This window comes from Mycteria americana, chromosome 9 (assembly GCF_035582795.1).
Source record: "Mycteria americana isolate JAX WOST 10 ecotype Jacksonville Zoo and Gardens chromosome 9, USCA_MyAme_1.0, whole genome shotgun sequence".
Lineage (NCBI taxonomy): Eukaryota > Metazoa > Chordata > Aves > Ciconiiformes > Ciconiidae > Mycteria > Mycteria americana.
The window spans coordinates 22,756,276-22,773,009 of NC_134373.1; the positions used below are offsets into that span (position 1 = coordinate 22,756,276).

At 36.8% G+C, this 16,734-nt stretch overlaps 1 protein-coding gene across 10 annotated transcripts in view; it reads right to left on the reverse strand.

Moving 5' to 3' along the window:
- Window positions 1-16,734, reverse strand: part of B3GALT1 (beta-1,3-galactosyltransferase 1) — a 225,931-nt gene that overhangs the window by 192,307 nt on the left and 16,890 nt on the right. The window contains exon 3 of one of the 10 annotated variants that reach the window (XR_012777094.1): window positions 5,409-5,918. The exons of the other annotated variants lie outside the window; for them this stretch is intronic. The gene's annotated coding sequence lies outside the window, so the exon portion shown is untranslated. Of the gene's footprint in view, window positions 1-5,408; window positions 5,919-16,734 lie in introns of those variants that run through there. 10 annotated transcript variants of the gene reach the window in all.

The following is a 16,734-nucleotide window of genomic DNA, read 5'->3' on the forward strand; positions in this document are numbered from 1 at the left end:
AATTATGCAAACCTGAGAAACTGTACAGCTCTCTTTAAACAGTAGATTATCTTCTTCATAACAAAAAGGATTCAAAATCTGATTCCAAAAGCATAATCACTCCTGGGGAAAGTTGTATTTCCACAATTACTCTCAACAGCTCCATCTCAGGATTTTCAGCACATAAAATAATTTATATTTGGAGAATACCTATGAAAAGCCAGCTGCAATTCTACAGATGTTGCATATTGTCAGATTATATAAATTTAACTCTACAAGTTCTCCTGATGCATACAGAAGCACATGGGTTCTGTATGTCTCCCAAATCACAGATGAGGATTTAGTGATAGAATCATTTGTATCTCACTGTTGTGAGATCTTTATATTCTGTACATTTCTATTTCTATGGGTTTCATACAGTCCTGATGCAAACAATAGCCCAACCCTGAAATGAGAAGTGAAAGGCACAAATGTGGCTGGCACAGAGCCAGCTCAGGTTTGGTGGCAATACAGCAGCAGTAGCATAAGGCAGCCAGGACGGGCGATTACTCAGAGCCCTGTGCTGCACTCCCTGTCACAGGGGATGCTTTGGGGCCCTGTCACTTTCTCTAGCAGTGCACATGCACAGTGTCCTACATCAGCCTGTGTTCAGCTTCTGAATTATTGAATTGCAGTTACTTAATCTGGTCAACAAAATAATAAATTGTGTTTTTATGTTGTGGTGCAAAGAAAGCCATTGAAAGGGCTGAGTGGCCATTTCAAATTATTTCTCTGGCAAACGTGCTATAGACTGCATCCTTAGCAGGTATTACTATATTGTTACTAAAGAAACAAAACCTAAAAAGGACAGAATATGTTGTCAGTGTTTGCATCAGTTCTAGCTAACAAAACTACTATCCAGAAGCATATGTCCACTATGAATAGTGTTAAGACCATAAACAGTGATTAATAATAGTATGCAAGTATAAAACATTTGTATTGTGAAAGCCAACTGAATTGCTTACATGTCTGTGGGATCCACTTCGCTTAGCTGAAATGGTGATTGTAAAATAAACATTTAAAAGTTTGAGTTATTGCTTATATTGATACAACAGGGAAGTTAAAAGCTTAATGTCAGGTTCCTGGGAGCTTTAAGAGTATATATTTAGGTAAGCAATAACGCCGACTCAGCTTGCAAATCTGACTTTTGTCCTTTCAAAAATAACCCACTTTTGTTGGCTGTCTGCTCACTTCTGCTTTGTTTCCTCCTTGGCCTCACTCCCATCTTCTCATCGCAGTCGCACAGCTTTCACCTGCAGAGTAGCAGCAGTCTGCTTAAGACACACATCCCAACACCTCCAAGTTTCATTCTCAACATCCTTGCTGAGTTATTCTTAATTCTATTTTCTAGACACCTGTTTTCCATCAATCTTTTAATCATCTTTTGCCACCCTCTCCTGTTTCAGCCCTGCCCTCCCTTCAGAGTATGTGCACGTATACACACATTTCATTTCCTGGAGTTGCCAGGCTCCTGTGTACCCTCCTCCCCTCCACCCCTCTGGCTCCAGCCTCCTTTACCAGGATCCTCATTCAATCTCAAACTCATTTTTATTGCTTTTCATTTACAATTATGAAGGGAAGATGCGCTGGTTCTCTACTAAGTATGAAACATTTATTTTTAAAAGTTGAAAAATAGAAGAATTTAATTTTCCTTTTGTACTTTTATTTCCATGTGTTTTGATTTACGTTACACAAAATTCAATTTATAATAAGACATAACTCAGAATGAGCTTAGAGGTTCCATTTCCAGGTATGTCAATTTAGGTTTAATAATTTTCCTATTCTTTCTACTAATCTATTCCCTATTTTAAAATATTAGAAGCCTGAACGTATGCTGTCTTTTCCACCAAAATTCATCAAAGCCTCATGGAAGTCAACTCAATAACAATAAGTTAAGTAAAAAGAGAGAGAGCACAACAAACAATGAAAATTGAAAATGAATTTAATTCACTGTTATAGCAGATATGATACAGATGAGGGTTGAGTGCCAGGAGAGTTCACTAGAAAAATCACTGAGCTTTCCATTTGTTTCATTGTGCAGTATGTTATATAGTTATTCAATATGATATGCGATTGGTTTTTTTGGTATGGCTTGACTTCTTCCTTAGTGTCTCCTGCTTTCTTTTCAGGCATTTTATTCAAACACTGCTTGACAAACGTACAGCAGGGATGCTTTGACAAAAACTCAAAATCCTAGATTAGTGCAGAAACTTAATATGTATTGGAAGTGTATGGTTAGATCAGTTCCCATAAAATGAATGGATATGAAGTTATTTTTAAAAGAACGTGTTAAATACATTCTTTTCTTACTCCTATCCCTAAAAACTCTGCTTTCATTGTTACCATTTGAGGTGTATGGTTAGAGCACCTGGAACCAATCAGTCTATTGCAGCTCATTCTTTCACATATATTATTATTAAGAAAAGGATTCTTTTAGTAGATTAAAGGTACAGTAAGAACTTGCACCGTCTCCCTGCATTCTCTGCATGCTCACTGATGCTTTCAGGGAGGAAAAAAGGTGATACTGAATTAAACTTCTGCTGTGCTTCACTCTTCAGAGTATAATTGGAATTAAAAGGTGTACAAATGTTTCTTTCACATGAGTATTAGGGTATAGGTTTGGTAAGAGTGGAGTAAAAAAAGTGCCACTTTTATGTGATTAATATAGAGAGCTGGGTTGTTACATACCCAAAGAGGTTATGACATTTCGCTACAGATCTGGAGTGGATCACCTCAAGTGATTTTGGAGAGGGTTCCAACAGCACCATGCTTCTTTAGCTAGCCAATTCAAGACTGAAAAGGAGCATCAAAACTTCCCATCTTTGTTAGAAATTAATGCCAAGAAATCCATGAGCCTCTTCCACGCCTCCTCTAAGAGGGATTATCCTTTGGGTGCGCATAACAGAAGCAATCTTCCCTACTCAGTGTAACACAGCCTGACTTTCCCCTGGGGATCAGTGACCTTTGGTACATCTGTGCACACGTAGATGCAGACCACAGATGTGATGATTCAGGAATAGCACAAAGGTAAAACCAAGAATAAATATTGGTGGGTGATATATTTATACAAGTCTTTGAGATCTTAATGTAGAACCTTCCTTGGCAAAACAGCTATGAATACAGTCAAGAATAAAGTATTTACTTACCAGAATACCTTATGGAACAAACTAAGGAAATGGCTGCTTTGTTTAGGTATTTAAATGTTTGTTTAGATAATGGAAGCTCACATTTCCTCCCTTTACCTTCTTTGCCCAGGATACACATGTGTATAGTTAGCATACAGGCTTCAAGAGTAAAAAGGTCAGGTTTATATTGGGGAAAAATGGTAAAGGCAGGTGTGGATGACAAGGCTGATTGCCTAGGGGTGAAGTAGCAACCTTTTTTTGCAGCTGATGATGATGACTTGGATAGGAAACATCCTCTGTCTGACCTTATCTGCTAACTGCAAGTCATTCACACTGCAAACGAGGATTTGCCGTGTCAGACTGTCAATACCATCTCTCTCATCGGTATTACAAATTCCCTCTTTTTTTCACTGTTCGTGCTGCCTTTGATAGGGACTCTCACACCTCATTGTAAGAACATAGCTGAATGCTGGGTGCTGTGTTTCCACCTCTAAACCTCAGCAGGCCTGGGGTGGTGGCTGATGAGGAAGATGATATAATAGGTGTTGACTGTCCCTGTTCCACCCATAAATGATGTTAGGAAGGTTGCTGTGGCAATGTTTTTGGTCACATGTGGTTTCAAGCTCAGTAAGTTGAACCTTCTGTCCACATTGTTTTTTAGGAAATGTAAAAACTATGAGCCTCATCACAGACTGATTCCCTCACAGCTGAGTGAGGGGGAAAAAAAAAGATCTTGTTAAAGATGCTGTAGATTTTCTAATGGTAGAAGGGTCTTGATTTTTCTGCTGATTGTTAACATACAAATAATTCCATTTACATGGGAATTACAATAAAGCAAATGTAGTACCAGGGGAGAGCATGTGCAATACAGCTTTCCTCATTTCTGTGCACCAATATTATCATTTGGTGAAGAATAAAGTATGATTATTTTTTAAAAAATATTACAGTATTTATTTTATCATCCAGATGACATAGCAAAATGAATTAGTTTCACTTTTTCCATAGGCTTTCAAAACAGAAAGCTGTATATGTCTTCCTGGTAGCTCTTCCTTTTTCCAATGTAGGCAAATCATTTTTTAGAAAGCTAAAGAAATAGGGAATCTTCATCCTTGGAAGCCAGCTAGAACCAGACAGAGCCTCAACTTGGTGTCCTGAATTTACCCAAATGCACCACAGTGTTACACGGCATTGTTTCCAGAGGTGCTGGAACACTATTTGTTCCCAACAGCAAGTTCATTTGCCATAATAATTAGCTACTATGAATAAAAGTCAAAGACTTTCAGTGACAAAAATGGCTTTGAAATGAAAACAACTATTTACAGAAAAGATACATTCTGAACACAGACTGGTAATTTGCAGGTGTGTATGAGGACAGGAGTTGCTTCTGCTGCTATGTAAGGCAGGGACAGTCATTCAGTCATAGACGGGAGGGAGGCTTCCTGCACGCTAGCAGGTAAGCAAGCCAAAACCCAGTAAAGCTTCAGCTTGAGTGGAAAAAAGGGCCAGTGATGGACTCTCTCAGCACACTGAAACTGGTTTTCTGAGTGGGACCACGAAAAATGCTGTACTTTTTCCCAGTTGTTTTTGCTTGTCTGGCAGTAGGATTTATTATTTTGTACTGAGTAAGGTTTTACAGGCACTGGGAACAAAGTTCTCTTGACTTTCAGGTTCTTCCTTATACTTCTGTATTTCCTTTAGTGAAAACTTGTTTTCATCTATAGCATAAGCAGAGAGCTGACACAAAGCAAACCCCCAAATAGCCTGTTCCACACACTGGGCAGAATTTGTAGCAGTTATCTCCTTGTTAATGCTACTTACAAGTATATGTGTCAATATATTTCTAGTTATTCAATAAGATGTACCAAATATATCAGAATATAATGAATGTCCTTCTTGATGTTCAGCTGTAAGCTAAGAAAATTTAACTGTCAAATACATGAATGTTATTCCAAATTTTTTAATTTAGTGCATGGCCTCAATTATAACACATAGATCTGAGATTACTTCTGGGTCCTATCTGATGATGAGTTTTCTGAATTTCATCTTCCTCTTGGAGATATCTTTATATCTCATTTTTGATCAAGTAAATTTATCCATGTGATTTATCTTCAAGATAGGGGGGTGATAATTCTTTCCCATTGAAAATGTGCCCAATAACCCTTTAAAGTATTAAGAGTACTAGTATTATTCCCATCCAGAAACCTATAAGCACTCAAGCAGACCATTTAAAAAAAAAAAAAAACACAACAAATAAAAACCCCCAAATTCAAACATGTTTTTATTTGCATAATCATCAACAAAATACACTCTTTCCTTCCTGTATTACATAACTTTTTTTTTTTTGAGCAAAAAACATGAGTTAATGAACATGAGCGCTCCAACATATCAATTTGTTAGAATGCCATATGGATATTTTCCTGTTCTTTGTAATACTTTGATTACATTTGAGATTAATCTTAAAAGTGTGGTGGTTCGTCTCCCAGAGGAGGGTTGAAGCAATAGGGTCTGAATAGATATTTCCTCAGAGATCTGCACAGGCTTCTCTGAAGAGGAGGATGGGATCAGAAAGTAATACAATTCACTCTGTACACAGAATACAGAGCAAATAGACAATTAATCATATAGTGTCAATCAATGAAGGCCCCAGACTCTTTTTAAGGGTGTTTATACAATAAAGTTATCAGACTCCATTGATTCCATGAAGGGCTGAATGCTTCAGTTTGCACCAACAGCAAGCTGTAGGAACCTCTTTGAGGTAGAGAGCTCTAGAGGCCACTGGAAAAGATGAGAAAGAAGGGGAACACATCAAATGATGAATATCCTAAAAGTTAACAGAAAGCAGCCTGACTACTTCAGTAATTTTGAGACCAAAACTGCAACTCTGTTGACTACAGATGCCACTGGCCAGAAATAGAGGGTGACACAAATAATTCCAGGAGGTTTAATTTTATACAACCACAGTATCAGGAAAGTTTATATAATCTGTTAAAGCATTTTCAGCTTTGATACACAGATTCTTCTTAGATTTCTTGGATGGAAAAGCAAGTGCTTTTCATTAGAAGACTTAGCTAGAATGTAACCATTTAAACGAGAGCCCAAAGACATAGAAGTCTTCAAAAGTTTAGGTTGTTCAGAGACCAATTAGATTTTTCTCTGCTATAAGATAGCAGAATTGAGTTTCAATTTATTCCAGATAAGTATTTGGATAATTAAACTGAACCTGTTAAGAAAATATCTCAGAACAAGAGCAGGTGCTGGAAGGAGGTGGAAAAGACATTTACACTGTCTGGCAGCTAATGTTGACTTCAGATTCTTTGCACACAGACCCCTTTGCCTCCATGACTGGACTGCTCATAATCCTCCTCTGCCATCTCCTGAATGAGATTGCATCAAAATATTCAAAGGGAAAGATGTAAATCCTAATGAGGATTAACTTGAATTTTATTAGTTCTTTATACTTTGATATTCCAAACTAAACCACAGCTGGGTACTGACTGACAAGGAAGAAATTATTAGGTGTATTATGATACAGCTTAATGAAGTAGAAAAATCCTATACAATGGAGTAACTGGTCTTGTGATGTTTTACTTGGGAACAGGAGCTTCAGAAAGTGAGAATAAGGTTTTGCTATAACTATTCAGAACTCAAAACATGGTTTTAGTTTTTAAGGACTTTTGTAATAAATCTTTGCATCCTTACTAATTTTAGACGAGTTGGTTAACCCCAATGAAAAAAACAGTTTAATGTCTATGAAAATTAAAAACAGATTTGTAGTTTCTAGTCCCATAGTTTCCATAGCTTTTAATTTGGTTTTAGTTTTTATCTGTGTTTTTAAAGAAAGGTGAGGAAAAATGCTATATTTAAAAACTTAACGTTCATAAGAAACGCTTTAGCTGGAGGAGAAGCTTTTTTGATTTTTAGGGCTGGGCTTTGGGAATTGAATTTTTCTGGAGCATAACATTTTATTTACTGGTGGTTGATAAAGTGCAGTGTCACTTGCCAGCTGGCTTCAGTTAAAGAAACATGATTGATAGGCCAGGACATACATAGGAAGAACAAAATTATAGAAATGGTAGAAACCTTTTCCCCCGCCTAGATTTAGTCAGGCTAGGTATTCCTTTGGCTTGAACAGGATCATTCTTATTATTTGCTGCCTGCATTATTCTACCTCCTATAGGTACCAATCATCATTACAGTTTCTGTCTACTAGGCTCTTAACATTCTGTACAAAAAAATGGTTTGGACATACTATACAGTCTCTGAATGCTTATCATTATAGAGCATAATTTAGACATTTATCCACGTGTCAACTGCAATTTCATCTCCTCTGTATGAAGATGTGTGCGCTAAACAAAGTACTCCAGTGTTCAAGAATAAATAAAAAGAATTACATTAAAATAATTCACATGCTAAATGCAGAGGTAGAAAGCAATAGCTTTTCCAAGGGTTTTTTTGGAGGTTTTCAAAATAATCTAATGACCAATTCCTTCGGCTTTCTATACAGGACAATTAGTTTTAGGTGAGATTACTAATAAACAAATAGCTCCATTACAGTTTCTTCATTTCTTCCTTTCTCTCCCTTACTTCTTGTCTGAATCTTGCCTAAACCTTTTTCTTGCTGGCCATGGTCTGCAGGCAACTGCTTTCACACCTACTTACCCTGTTTCTTGACTTGTGGTTTGAAACAAACAGCTTGGTCTGTCAAAGGGAGATGCCATTCTCAAAGGGTCAGAAGCCCAACTGCCCCCCCAAAGTTTTGCACTTCAGTTGATAAAGGACTGGCAGCAAGGCCAAGAAATCCTGTACAATACTGATCTTTTATAACCGTCTTTTCTGTCATCAGATGTGTAACAAAGACTGCAAATGGCAGAAGAGTAATCCTAATTTTAATTGGTATTAACAGTGATGCAGAATTTAAATTAGAAGTAATTATCTGGAGGACCACTGATTTTAGTGAAAAACAATGTGAAATTAAACTGCTGTTATCAGAGAGGAGTATCTTTATTAGATACACTTCTTTTTAATTCCAGGGGGCTCTGAATCCAAACAGATTCATGAAGACTATAGAATATATATTTAATACAGTCCTTCTGTTATGTTTTGGATGCCTAGAACATACCAGATTAGACCACAGAAACTCCTTGTAATGTTTGGGATAAATCACTTTCTAAGAAGGCTACTATCTACCTGTCAGGTGTAGCCCCAAAAATATTAGGGCATTAAATTCATGCACATAGGTGGTCTGCAGGCTGTCTGCCAGCCAGACACATGGACACAAGCACACGGTATGGACAAATGCATATGACAAGTTTGTGGCTTTAGAGGCCTCTCTTTTGACTACAAGCTCTTACCATTTTAATCAACATACCATGCCTATCCTCTGTCCTAGGAAGGGGAAGCAGGAACTCTCTGTCATTTACCCTTCTGGTTCTCTAATGCAGGCATAGAAGGGACCCCTATACAGCGCTATTGAAAGAGCCTTTCACTGCATCACATTCTATTTAGAAAACAGGCAAGCAAAACTCCCTTTCCTATTCATCAAGGTCTTGGAATGATTCATGTTGGCGTTCCATCCTGACCCCATATCTTATGATACCAAACACAGCAGCAGGAGAGTAGGAAAGTGCAAATGACTCTACTGCTTTGTGGATGTTATCAACCTGACCGGTTCAATACTTCCGAAGACCAGACAAAGAGCTCTTAGTTGTTTACCTGCTTCATTTATCATTAATGAAACTTGTGATCAGCATTTCCTTGAAATTAGTTGGCAGCTAACAAAAAAAAAAAAAAACCCAAACAAAAAAAAAAAAACCAACAAAACCAAGCCTGCGCTAAGCAGCGTAACCCACATGGAGGACGTGAAGCCTTTCCAGCATCTCCAGAATCTGTAAGAATAACAAATGATCTAGTTGCTGAGCGGGCCTTCTGAGTTTCCTTTTAAAACCAACTGTTAAATTAAGAAGACAGTAATTGTTACAGATTTAAGTACCTTCATCAGTTAAAAAAAAAAAAAAAAAAAAAAACAACAAAACAAAAACAAAAACCTGAGTTCTCAGCTTCATTCTGAGAGTAACGTAGAACATCTACCAAAGGGGACTATCATAACAAAAACTAGCTTGCAGTGCAACTCCTGCAACTTTATTTACATTTAAAGAGTTGCATTGAGGAGAACTTGGCAACATCACTTAATTCATGCCTGACTGTCCTTATAGCTGGTAACTGGAGTCAACCATGGTTTAAAACTTGATGCCACAATGCAGCAAGCTGAAAGAAGCTGCTCATTAGTCAGTCTCTGCTCAGACTTACCATAATTGTCATTGAAAGATTTTCTTACATAGGTCTGTGGCTCTAAAAACAGTAGCTAATATGTGGGTAAGGAGGAACAGGTGGTAACACCCCGGGTAGACTGATACTAGTCAGCTTTAACACAATTCAGCTTAAATTCTTCTTCATTGACTGAAATGCAGCTACCTGCTTTGGCCGACCTCACCTCGATCCTCACAGAGTTGGAGCTCCTACAGCCACACTCACCAGCTGGGTCTAGTCAGGACAGATTGATGACAAAGACCTTTTGTCAGTCATGTGCAAAGTAACAAGTTCATAGGTGATTCCCTGAGGACCCTTGCTGGAAAGCAGTTTTCAGTGTACATCTCAAGATCAAGTATGTTGACAATTGAATTGCTAGTATTTAAAAGTTAGAATAATAGCACGTTAAATACATCACATTTTAGACATATTATGATAGAAGCATTTTTTGTGTTATGTTCAAATATGCCAAAAATTTAATTCTAAGTAATATTCCCCATTCTGCCATATTGTTGATTTTGGCTAAGCTGAATGATCCAGAAAAATATCTCCGCTAATGTAATATGAAACCATCCACAAACATAAAGATGTCTAGCGACAGTAGCACTTGGTCTTTCTTGCACAATCCAACCATTTGCTAGGATTATCTAACTTAAACGAACTACACTGTAGAAGCACCTTTTCTGTCAGAAAACAGAGCTGTGAGAGGGACCAAAGGGATTTTAATAAGTCAAAACTAATGTTTGAAATTTAATATTTGCTTGCTGAACAGCAATAGTGGAATCTTCACTAGGAACAGGATCGTTGGACCTTGCCTGGGATTCACTGGAGTTTCTATTTTGTCTCACTCCTATAGATCCTTTTCTTTGTCTTGCAACTTGCATAACCCATTTATAGCCATCCCAAAGTTGGGTGGAAATGCTGGGGTAAACACTGCAGTGAAAATTAAGGGTGCAATGGCAGAACAAGATGATTCACTACTGTTCAGAATCTCTGGATCACTTCTGCACAGCAACGCCAAACTGTTTAATGTATATCTAAATACATATACTATATAAATTATGATGTAGAGGTACATTGCTTTAGGCTACATCCTCGAGTAGCTACAGTGCTGTCTGCTTGAAACAGCTTCTAGCCCTAGCCCATGGTTGCAACACAGAACAGCAGAGAAGAATCCTTTCTCCCCCAGGCCACATCTCTGAGCAGCCCATAGTTCATTCAGCCTTTTGCAAACATGCAGGTGTTATCTGGGTTTATTGCACCCCAAACTATTCCAAGCAGGAGAGAGGAACAAATGCATGATTGGGAGGGAGAAGGCTTGTTTGAAGATTAAACTCTAATTCCATCACAGTTCTTCCAACAAACATTGATTGTACCACTTTCACTTAATTTAGGGTCTGTCTGCATAAACATAACTCATAAATGGACAATACATGTTTTCAAATTAGTCTTCCCTGTTACAAATTTCGGTCTTATATAATATTTATCTTTCAAAGAGACTAAAGCTAGCTATCCACTACAGCTATAAAAATCCCTTCAAGCACTAATATTTCATTTCTTTTTATAGTTCTCTTATGTCTTTAAATATTTAGATTTTTGGTATTGAAGGTTCCTTCCTCAGATACTCTAGGATTTGTACAGCTTTGTATGGCTAAAGAGTTGAAATACAGAAGTCAGTTATCTTGCAATATGACCGAAGATAAAAATAGGCATTTTATGATCCTATTTCAGGGAAAGGCACTCCAACAGAGGTTATGAGAGACTTAGAACAAATTTTTCATACATGCTAAATGAGCCCTTATTTCTGTTTCTTTAAATCCCATAAATTGCTTTCTTGTTCTTTTTTCTTTCCCCAGAGTCACTTCTAAGGAAAGTAAAAAAACAAAACAAAAAAAACCCAAAAAACCCAAACACACACACAAAACACACCACAAAAACAACTCAAAACTCTCTTATTCTGAAAAACTTTTTCTTAATAACTGGCATTATCAGAATTCTTCATATCCTGCTTCAGCTGCGATACTTCCGTTTTGACACTTCACATACTTAAATCATACAGAAATTCTGAGGACTTTATCATCTAATAAAAACATTTTAAACGTACTGGGATAAGAAAGATGTCTTTAGTAAAATACTGATAAAGCAAGTAATTTTGTATGTATGGTTAGCCCATGAGAACAGAGATTACATCCTGTTTATGAGCATATTACAAAAATAAAATGAGCACTTGAAGATCTATTTTGTTTTCGTCAACTTGATACCCATGATGAATGATGAAACATACTGTTAGCTTGAATGCCAGCACTTCTGAAAAGTTACATAACCTTATCCCACTAGCACACTCAGACAATTTTTTTTTTTTTTTAATATTTTGAATACTGTCCACCAGTACACTCATACAAACTCCTGTTATTTTGTTTTCAGTTTGGCCGCTTTCTGCGCTAAGAATATACTTTGATTGCAAACTTTGTAGGTTCATCAGGAAGAGTGTAGCATTAAGAATATAGAATATATGGCATTAAAGACAAGGAGTCAGAATTTAACCTTGACATTACGGCTTTGATTTACTAGTCACAAAATTGCTCTCTCTGGACATTTAAGAATTGTAGGTATGTGGTGTAAACCAACCAAACTAACTGAACACCAGCCCTTGCTCAGACACAGGAGTTATGCCAGTGGCATAATCACACTATGGCAACTCTTGACTGCTATTTCCTACAGGACTATTTCTGTTAATCAAAGTTATATCAGCCCAACACTGTTCAATTTAGCATTGCAGCCAAACAATCTACATATTTTTAGATATTTATAAGAATTAAGGGAATGGAAGCAGTATTCAAGTATTTTCCCTATGCCACACCTCAAATTCCTGAACATTTCCCTGAGAGGGCTCAGGATTTGCATATGAGTGCCTACACTTTGGGTGACTGCTGCTCTGGAAATAGAGATTTCACAGATGTTCATTTTGCCTCCTGTAAATACCTGAGTTTTAACAGCTCAGTGCCAAAGTTTACTTGATTTTGTTTCCAACAAAATCAACAAGAAGTACAGTGAATGATAAAATTAGAATGCACTACTATCACTATGTGCTTTTCCTCTGTAGGGCCTGAAAATCCCAGTCTTGTGCAAAGTGTAATTCCTTTTTCTAAGGAAAAAAAAAAAAAAAAAAAATAAACAAAACCCAAAAAACTTCCCTCCCCCTACCCCAGACTCACACAAGCAAGCTTGATAAATAGATGACCCTTTTCACGCTCCACAAAATATAAATACACTTTACTACCACATGCAAATATCAATTTAATAGGTAGCTACTCTATAAAACAGGTTACTGCTAATGTGCTTATTTGTTACATCCTTTTTCCACTAGTTATGTTTTAGAATATTTCTTCTCAATCAACTTGAAGTAAATACTGTAATCCAGGGCAGGAAAGAAGATTTGAAAAATGCCAAACTACAAAATCAACTACAATTAATCATTTTCTTACTGCTCCAGCAGCTCTAACACTTCAGAATGAATGCATGATAAGAATCTCTTGGTCCTAGCTAGCTTTTATACAGACTTTTCCAGGATTTTAAGAAACAGTTTATATGAGTATTAGAATCATTACTGGTAATAAAACAACAGTCTTGTTGTAAGTACCAACCATTTCAACTGAAAGAAATTATCTTAGGAAGATTTGCAACAGTAGATATTTTAAGAAAAACACATAGAGATTTTCACTGTACCAAGGAAAGCGAAAGTATTTGACTCTGCCTTGGTGTTTCCCATGCTCAGTGTCCAGGTCTGAACAGTTACACTGACTGGGAGGAAAGGAGGAATAGAAATAATGTACTTCACGTTTTACAAGACAGACCAAAAAAAGAGTTTCCAGATGTTAAGACTGTTTCTTTATAATTCTTCTTTGTATTAATGCTGGAAATGTTATTATGCTATTTCAAAAGTAAAGTAGAACGAAGGTGGGATAGTAGAGAACTATATACAACAGCAACTACAATGTCTAGTCCTTTTTTCTTTTGAATGATTAGTTTTATGTGCTTCCTTCATAAAAGCAAACCCAAACAGCTAAATGAAAAACATGTAAATGTATAAAACAATAATTAAAACTTACAATACTATAAGCCACATAGAAATCAATTAAGGAAAATGATAATAAGAGAAAAATATAAAAAGTTACAGAAGAAGGCTTTGCATTTCATTTAGTAAGAAACATTTCTGAATTAAATAACTGTTTCTCAGTACAATGTGCGTGGAACAAGTCTATTCAAAACAAGGCATCACACAAAGTCTGAACAGTGAAACAGAACCTTTGGAATCAATTTGAGATGTTGCTTCAATACCAAAAGATCTCTTTGGGGAAAAAATGTTGGACCTTTATGAAAAAATTACAGAAGTTAAACGTTGGAAGGAGGCTAAGAGGAAGAGTCAACTACCTAAAGGTTGAAGACAGAAAGAAAAAAACCTCTAACATTTAGAAAATGTTGGAGAAGTTAGTAATCTGCAAAAGCAGACTATGAAGGTTTTTTGGGGAAAATCTTCGGCTAGTGTACACAGTCATAACTTCATTAACTTCAGCTGCATTTTCATAGTATATATTAGTCAGTAATCTGCTCACAAAGTTTTGTGAAGGCCAAGTCCAATGGGTTTCAAATTGCTGTTGGGAATAACATGTTTTCAGACAGCTTACAGTAAGATTGCTTATTGAAAGCATCCTTCAAGGTGAGGTGGCTGAGCCTGGAAAGATAAAATTGGTTGAGAACTATAAACATATGCCATACAACATTTCAAGAGACTGCAAACCCTTTTGTGGCCGTTTAACTGCACAGCACAACTAGTGTCCTATCTGAATTCTAGCATGGCTTATAAATGCTAAGAAATACCTTTCATTTTCATCTGAACATCACACTGCTTGCCAGGTTCTTTAATCATCTAATTAAAGAGAGTTCCTAACATTTTTGATTTTCTAATTCACTTTGAACAAATGCAGTAATTGCTGAGGAAAACACACTCGATCTCTGTGTACAGTATGCGAGAAAAACTTGCACCAGCGCTCAAAGGAGTGAAGCAATTAATTTAAGCTTCAAGACAGTATCACTGTATTGATTCAATAAGGAAAAAATATTTGTGGAATTTTAAATATTATATTAAAATGGAAACTTTTAGCAATATTTGGATAATTTTTTAAAATGCTTAATGCTACAAAAATAAGAAATCACTGTTATGGTTGTATAATTTATGTATTACATTTACAGTTTCAATAATACCAAACTGTTAAGGCCATGTTTTCAACAAAAATAATTCCATTCTGACAGATTCTGAAAGAAAATAATGAGGTTCTATAACCAAGTAATTATAAAGGTTTCTATTAAAGATGTTGACATTTCATAGCTAAGCAGCTGTTTTTTCAAATGCAGTGGCAACTTCACTTTGGAGCAGGGTCAGTCAGATCCCCCTACAATTCACCCATCCTCATTTTGTTAAACAACATACTACTGGCAACACAGACTCACAGTCAATGAGCCTGTCTTAAAAAGAATGCATGATCTGGGATTCTCAGGACCTTGATCACTGCCAGGTCTGTCAAACAGATCAAAATACAGGTTTTCCTTCTTCTCATCTGGTCTGTTCATTCCTCCCATCTGGCCAATGTATTAATTTGCTGCTCACCTAATCATAGCCCCACCTATGAATCATGTAGGAATGACATGCTCTTGACAGCCTACTGACACGTGTACTGTACCTTGTATACCACAGTGGCTCTGTCACCTAACATTACTAACAGCATCCATCTCATCTTCTCATTTTGTACAATGAGATGTGCTCTGTGAATGTAATATTCAGCTCTAACCACTCTGAGATAAATTATCAGCGTAGTGCATTTCACACGACTCCCATTATATCCCCCAGATATAGTATAAGCCGCTCCCTAGCAACTGCAGCAAAAAAGGTACCTCTTTAGGTGTTTTTCCCAGCTAAAGAAACCAACTTGCTATTTTATGAACTTCATATATAAAACAAATCTTGGCTACTGTCAGCTCAAATTATTCTGACTAATAGCCCTTAAGATGCATTTTTAGCCCTTTGTCTAGTTTGGGTTCTGATACTGAAGCTTCTCTCTTGCAAACCCCCCACCTCAATAATTTTAGCACCAAGGAAAAAAAAAATATTTTTTCAAACTGAGAAATATCTTCCCAATAAAAACTAACCATTTATACAAGAATTATAATCATGTCATGAAGTAGAAATCCATTTTATATGGGAAATGAAACTCCTAGCATGCTGGCAAGACTGGAGACACTGGATTTATTTTGTGGAACACCAGAAAGAGTCTTTTGGTTGGACTTATCCACATACTGAATGGGATTGCAAATATTTTCACAGGACTATAAACTTTTAAGTAGATTATTGCTTCCTATGTCACCCCAAATCTATTTAAATGAACTTAAGTTAGTATCTGGGGAAAGCCAGAAATTACTACTCCTTGTTTAAAAACACTAGCCTCATGCTTACATCACACCTAGTGAATAAGAAGATGTGGCTGTTCTGAGATTGGTCAAGCCTTCAAGTCTGATGTTATCCAGGCTGGTTAGATTAGCACATTTAGGCAACGGCTAGTTTGGTATAGTTGTTGTACTGCTGTCTAGGGCCCTATTGCTGAACCAAAACCATTACCAAAAAAACGATGAGGGAAATCGCTGAAAAGATGAAGACTGGAGCAGACGATGCATCTTTGATACCTCCTGGTACCAGTTTGTTTGAATTTGGACCATTTGTTTGGCTTCACAACATAAAATGTCAAGCTAACTTTAGGCATCTTTGTACTATGGGTCTAGCTCTACAGTTGATTAGATTAGGTTTCATGATTAGATTATCTTTATTAGACTGTTGCACTTAACATGGTGGTAGTCACTGCAGACAAGGATAGCCAGAGTAAAACACAGTGCTGACCTTATGGCATGCAAAGCGTATTTCCTAGTGATTGAATCCCTCAGCATCTCAAAACCCAAGGACCTGTGATGACGAGACAGGCTCTCTGCAACAGTTTTGTGAAGTCACTCTCTTTTCTCTGGCCTTCCAGCATGGCTAAATGGTGAAACTGTGAGTTCTCTTGCTGATAACTCACCAGTGATAGCTACACCACCACAGTTCAGCATCTGCAATGTTTAGATTTTGGCGTCTGTCCTGAGTCACACCTAAAGTTTAGCTTTTTTAACAGTGTAATAATAATAACAACATTGTAAGATATATATATATGTGTGTCAAATATACAAGATACATATTATCGTT